A 6,129-nucleotide genomic window follows, 5' to 3' on the forward strand; every position below is an offset into this window, starting at 1 on the left:
ATTTCAACTAAAATATCTTAATTTGTGTTCTGAAGATGAACGGAGGTCTTACGGGTGTCGAACGACATGAGGGTAAGTAATTAATGACAGAATTTTCATTTTTGGGTGAACTAACCCTTTAAAGTGTTACCATTTACTTTGATGGCATGTTCTGTTGTGGTGCGGGGTGATCTTTTTGTGTTTAGTGTCTTTACTGAGAAGATATAATGGTTTTAATGCTTTTCCAACATACTTTGATCAGAGTACAGAGATATGCTTTAATAATTGAACAAACGATGTGGGAGGGTCCCAGACAAAATCAAACTTGACAACTACAAAACTCATTTTGTGATAGATGTAAAAGAGTAGTCTGCTGCGATCCAGGGTCACTAATAAAGCTGCAGATGTCAATAGTTTTTAGTATCATTTTGATGCCTGGATGTTTGTGCGGTGCTGGCCAGCAGGATAATGAGATGACAGCTTCCTCACTTCACACCTCGAGCATCTCTAATGAGAGACCCTTGAATCAGTCTTAGTGACCCTCACAAAACTCTAATGAGGAGCACGCAGTTTGTTCACCAATTACCGGTCTCAAGCAGATGGAGTTATGCAGTGTTGAAATCTTAATTTAGATGTCTGTTTTTCATACTGTGTGCATAGATACATACCCGTGAGATGAAAGCCGGGTCTTTGAAAACGGAGGACTCGTATGAAGGAAAAGCTAATAACTGTCAGACCTCTGAACTGATATGAGACTAAGATGGGCAGTGAGGGTATTATACAACTGCCCTAAAAAGGAAAAGAGCCACCAGGCTTTCTTTGACATTAAACCCCCATCCAACCTCTGAATACTATAGTAAAAATGGTTATTCACTAGGCAGGATGCTCTTAGGCTTAGTCATTTCTTATTACTTGTTTGTTCTTGCCTCTAGCTACCAGAGAGCATGAAAGCATTTTCATTGTTACAGCAATTGTGGCATTTGGCTTGGGGTTTTTGCCAAACATTTTCAATATTTCAACAGTGGATGGCTGTGATGTATAGAATATGTGTGGAGAGATTTTATATATACATTTATATAGTATTCAATATATAATAATACATTTTTTTTAACATCAAATTTTAGGTTAAAATGTATATTATATTAGGCTCTAAACATCAAATTATAGGTTAAAATGTATATAATATTAGGCTATATTATTCATTTTAATATAAGGCAGAGTGTATCTTTGGTATTGTAATTTGTCACCTTTTTGTGCTTTTGGCCTTTACTACTTTTAAAATTGCCCTGCAGTGTGTCAAATTAATTTTAAGAAGCATAAATATTTTATGTCTCTCAATTCATAGGACTTCATAAAAGATGCAAGCGAAATAATTATTTAAAAAAAAATGTCAAGATGCCTTTTAAAATAGTTTTAGATTGATTATACACATTTCCTGTGAAATCTGTGTGCATACCTGACCAGCAACATCGGGGACTGTAATGACATTGCATTCTAAATACATAGACATTAATATAGAGTTGGTCCCCCGCTTTGCAACTATAACAGCTTCTACTCTTCTGTGAAGGCTTTCCGCAAGATATTTGAGTGTTTCTGTGGGATTTGTTGGCCATTCATCCAGTAGAGGATTTGTGAGGTCAGGCACTAATGTTGGACGAGAAGGCCTGGCTCACAATCGCTGTTCCAGTTCTCAGTGGACTTGGAAACAGTGGGAAACAGTCATGCAGAAATCGAAAAGGGCCTTCTTCAAACTCTTCCCACAAAGTTGGAAGCATATTGTCCCAAATGTCTTTGCATGCTGAAGCATTAAGATTTCCCTTCACTGGAAGTAAGGGTAGGCCCAACCTATGAAAAACAGCCCCATGTCATTATCCCTCCTCAGCAAAACATTACAGTTGGGGCAATTAAGTCAGGCAGGTAACATTCTCAGAGCATCCGCCAAACCCAGACTCACCCATCAGACTGCCAAACAGAGAAGAGTGATTCGTCACTCAACAGAACATGTTTCCATTTCTCCAGTGATGGGAGGCTTGCATGCAGCCGCACGACCATGGAAACCCATTCCATGAAGCTCCTGTCATAGTTTTTGCCCCAATATTAATGCCTGTGAAAGTTTGGAACTTTTCAGCCATAATATCAGCAGAGCATTGGTGACTGTATGTAACGGATCAAACCTGATGTCTGATGTCAAGAGACGCTCTAGTGACTGACGCTAGGAGTTGCAGCCTTTAGCCTCCTTGTTAGAGCGTCCGACTCTCATGCCGGCGGACCCGGGTTCAAGTCCTGCTTGGGGCGGGCGATTCGAACAGGAGGGGTTACATGTACATGGTCAATAATAAGAGGTAGCCTCTGTCCCATCGCTACATTAATCTATCCATCCATCCATCTATCTAATATTCAGCAACACAATTGTAATAAGAAATGTTCGTTGTTTACAAGAAATAACATGTTGAACAGTTATTTTAGAATGTAATATTTCAAAATATTTCTGTGTATGTTTAGTTTATTGTATTTTGCAGCCTTGGTGAGCACAAGAGACTTCAAAATCATTAAAAAAAATCTTACTGAAAGCATTTATTGTAATTAGAAAAAATGTAGGCCTATGCAAAAATAAATTGTTTCGGTTTAGATGCAGTATCCTCAGTCACATGCTTGGATAATTGTCACTTACACAATATGCACTTTCCTGTGCAGTATTTTCAGCCAATAACCTAAATTTGAAAGTAATATACTTGAAGAGCGTTTGGGAGGGAAGATTGTGGGATACAGATCTGTGAATATTATGATTAATGGCCACAAGATGGAGACTCAACCTTCACTTTGTCTCTGCCAATTAGTCACCCCCTCACTGACTTGAAGAGCTGCATATATGCTGTAGAGATCACTGCCACTGCTCTCAAGTTCAGATGACTTTTTCCCGTTTGTTTGAGGAATCGTTTCTGTTCTATTTAGCCTACTTGTCTGATGAAATCTAATCGCTCATTTGTTTGGGGAAAAATGAATGGTAAACAGTTATGCAAACACGATACTTCCTGAATTCATATGTCATGTTCAGGTATGAATGCTCGCTATGCTACATAAATCACAGTCCGGGTCTTACTGAAGGGTGATTCAGGTTTGTATCTATTTGCCTTGTTCTTTAGATTTATATTTGTACTGCCCGATAATTATTCCATTTTCTAAAATGTCTCGCTCAATATCCGAGCGCAGCATGACCCCTCAATGCTTTCCTGGCTGTTATTAGACCTCTGACAGATGAGTTTCTCTTTCTTTTATGAGGCAAGGGGTGAGAAACCGAATTGTCCGCGTCTCGGAAACGGCACTCTGTCACACATGCTGTTAAGTGTGTTTCAGTGGATAGGATTGCTCGTGGCAGGAGTCCCTCGAGGGCTCGTTTTGATGTGCACTGATGGTTTCCCATAGCAACCGACTGGCCAGTGAACGGCTACGTATGGAGTGTGTGTGTGAGAGTTGAGGAAGTGTGCTCTGTTCACACTTAAACTGTGACACAACAGCGCTGCACGTATCTCACTAGGTTCCTCTTTTCTTTTTCTTTTTGCACGGCAGATGCGCGAAGAGACGTTAATGAATGCATCTCACAGGATCCTTTATTTCGTGTCAAATTGCGCCGTCGCATCTCTGCGTCTCGATTTGATGCTTTCAAACAAAGATGCCTGAAATGATCAAACATGCAAAGAAAAATCTAAGTAAATTGGTTTTTTTTACATTTGTTTACTTTAGAACGTTTAATTTTTTTTATTCATAAAGCAGAAGTAAAACATTTGTCTCTTCAAAGTCAGTTCAGTGTAAAGTCAGTCATTCAGTCATCTTTGTCTATTTGGGCATGCGGGGTGACAGAGATTCAGAACCTTAGCCATGTGATTTCTAAAACAAACTGTCCAATTTGGAATTGTAAAAAATAATTTGTGTTACTGTTTTCAAACCGGTTTCGTAAATGTTCGGCAGCTAGTCCCACACTAATCTTGCACCTTTGCTTCAACCAGAAGGCTCTTCTTTTTCACAAAAAAGAGCAATTTGACAAAGTTTTAGGAGTTACAATGAGAAAAGGCCCGTTCACACTAACAATGAAAGCTTAAAGGAAACATTCCACTATTTTTGAAAATAGGCTCATTTTCCAACTCCCCTAGAGTTAAACAGTTGAGTTTTACCGTTTTCGAAACCATTCAGCCGATCTCAGGGTCTGGCGGTAGCACTTTTAGCATAGCTTAGCATAGATCATTGAATCTGATTTTCCTATTTAAAACTTGACTCTTCTGTAGTTACATCGTGTAAGACCGACGGAAAATGAAAAGTTACGATTTTAGGCCGATATGGCTTGGAACTATACTCTCATTCCTGTGTAATCAAGGAACTTTGCTGCTGTACCATGGGTGCAGCGGCGCAATATTACGCAGCGCCTGAAATTAGGCTAACTTCTGTCAACATAACCAACGTGACAACCTGCTTGCACAAGGAGCATTGTAACCATGGAGACATTTGTGAAAAGACGATTCAGAAGATATTTACTTTGGTGCAGATCCTGAACCAAATCTATTTGAACCGGAATACCTGCAACTACACAAGCTTAGTTCCGGTAACGTTCGAGCACTAGCTGGGGACTATTTTCAGGCGCTGCGTAATATCATTGCGCCTGCTGCACCCATGGTACGGAATGGTACTGGTAGCTTTCCGCGGTAAAATCGAGCATGGCATATTCGTCTTTGCTTCATTACGTCATGTCTGTATACATAAAGAAGGAGTCCGGCTAGTAGGTATTTGAGGATGCTGCAGGTGGCGGATCATTTATAGCCTTTTCTCACAGCAGCTGGAATATTTAAATGTATCATTTTGATGGCGGATTGTAATCCAGAATGATCCAAACAACAATCATCAGTGACAACTGGAGATTCACCTGTAGTATGATATATTAGACTATGTACAGAAATTGAAATCTACAAGTAACGCTAATACACACTACACGTAGTCACGCAATGCTGATGTTGTTAACATTAACAATTTGTATAACGATAATAATAATTTCCATGGCTTGATGTGATATATGAGATAAGCGATCGTTAGATTTAATCACCGTTGGTTAATTGCAGGTTTCAAACTGAGATGGGCGACAAAGAGGCAAAACTTATGGACTGCAGCTTTAAAAACCCGAAATTTTTATTCCAAGTGTGAACGGACTACAGGAGTCACTCCTGAACTGTCTCATGACTGTTATCATGGACGCTAACAGATTAGCCTGTTTGCCGATTTTTGATCAAAGTAATATTAGTGACTAGAGGTATCTCACCGTCTCAAAAGTTTTTCATTTCATTCAGCTCCTATTTTTAAACAGCGTGCTCTCTTTGGACAGTAATGAATCGCCTTCAGACCACAGGGCTGGCAGAGGGAGACAGGTGTGGATGTCAAAATTTGCGAATGAGTCAAGACACGTCCCTCAGTCTTTTTTTTTTTTGCCAGCACTGCTCACGGTGAAAGAAGACCCACATCGACAGGCTGTCAGTTTCTAAAAGAGAGAAGCATTACTGCATTAACAACTAGCTGTTCAGTTCTGTTCTGTACACCATATATTTGGTTACCACTACCTGTAATTTCTATGTGAATTTTGGTGTAGAATGCAGTTGTCCCTCTCTTAATTTACAGAACAAGATTAAACAGTCAAAAGAGGAGTGACTCTGTATTAAGCTCCAGTGTGAATGTAATGTTTCTTTATTATTACACACGTCGGAAGCGATCATACTTACCGACACACAAAAGTAATAGAGTTCGCACTTTTCCTCTCACCAATCAGAATGCAATTGTCTTTGACTTATGTAATGTAGTAAAAAGTCTGGCTTAACCAATCTTCACTGTAATTGTCTCCGGGTGTATCCGGCTTTGCATGTGTGGGATTCCAGCTCCTGGAATGTGCAATCACAGTAAGCTTTCATCTCTTTGATATCAGATCAGCATGACAGAATCAGATGATAGAGCTCTACAATTACAGCTGCACCTTTGAAAACACATTTGGCATTCGACAGAGCACATGCTGCATACATTGACGCCCCAGATACCGTCGACTAACCAGTTACTATCAGATCATATACATCAAGGTTTCATCTGTATGGCCGACGACCTCTTCAGTCAATTATTTTCTTG

This window comes from Gobio gobio (genome assembly GCF_949357685.1).
Source record: "Gobio gobio genome assembly, chromosome: 18".
NCBI lineage: Eukaryota > Metazoa > Chordata > Actinopteri > Cypriniformes > Gobionidae > Gobio > Gobio gobio.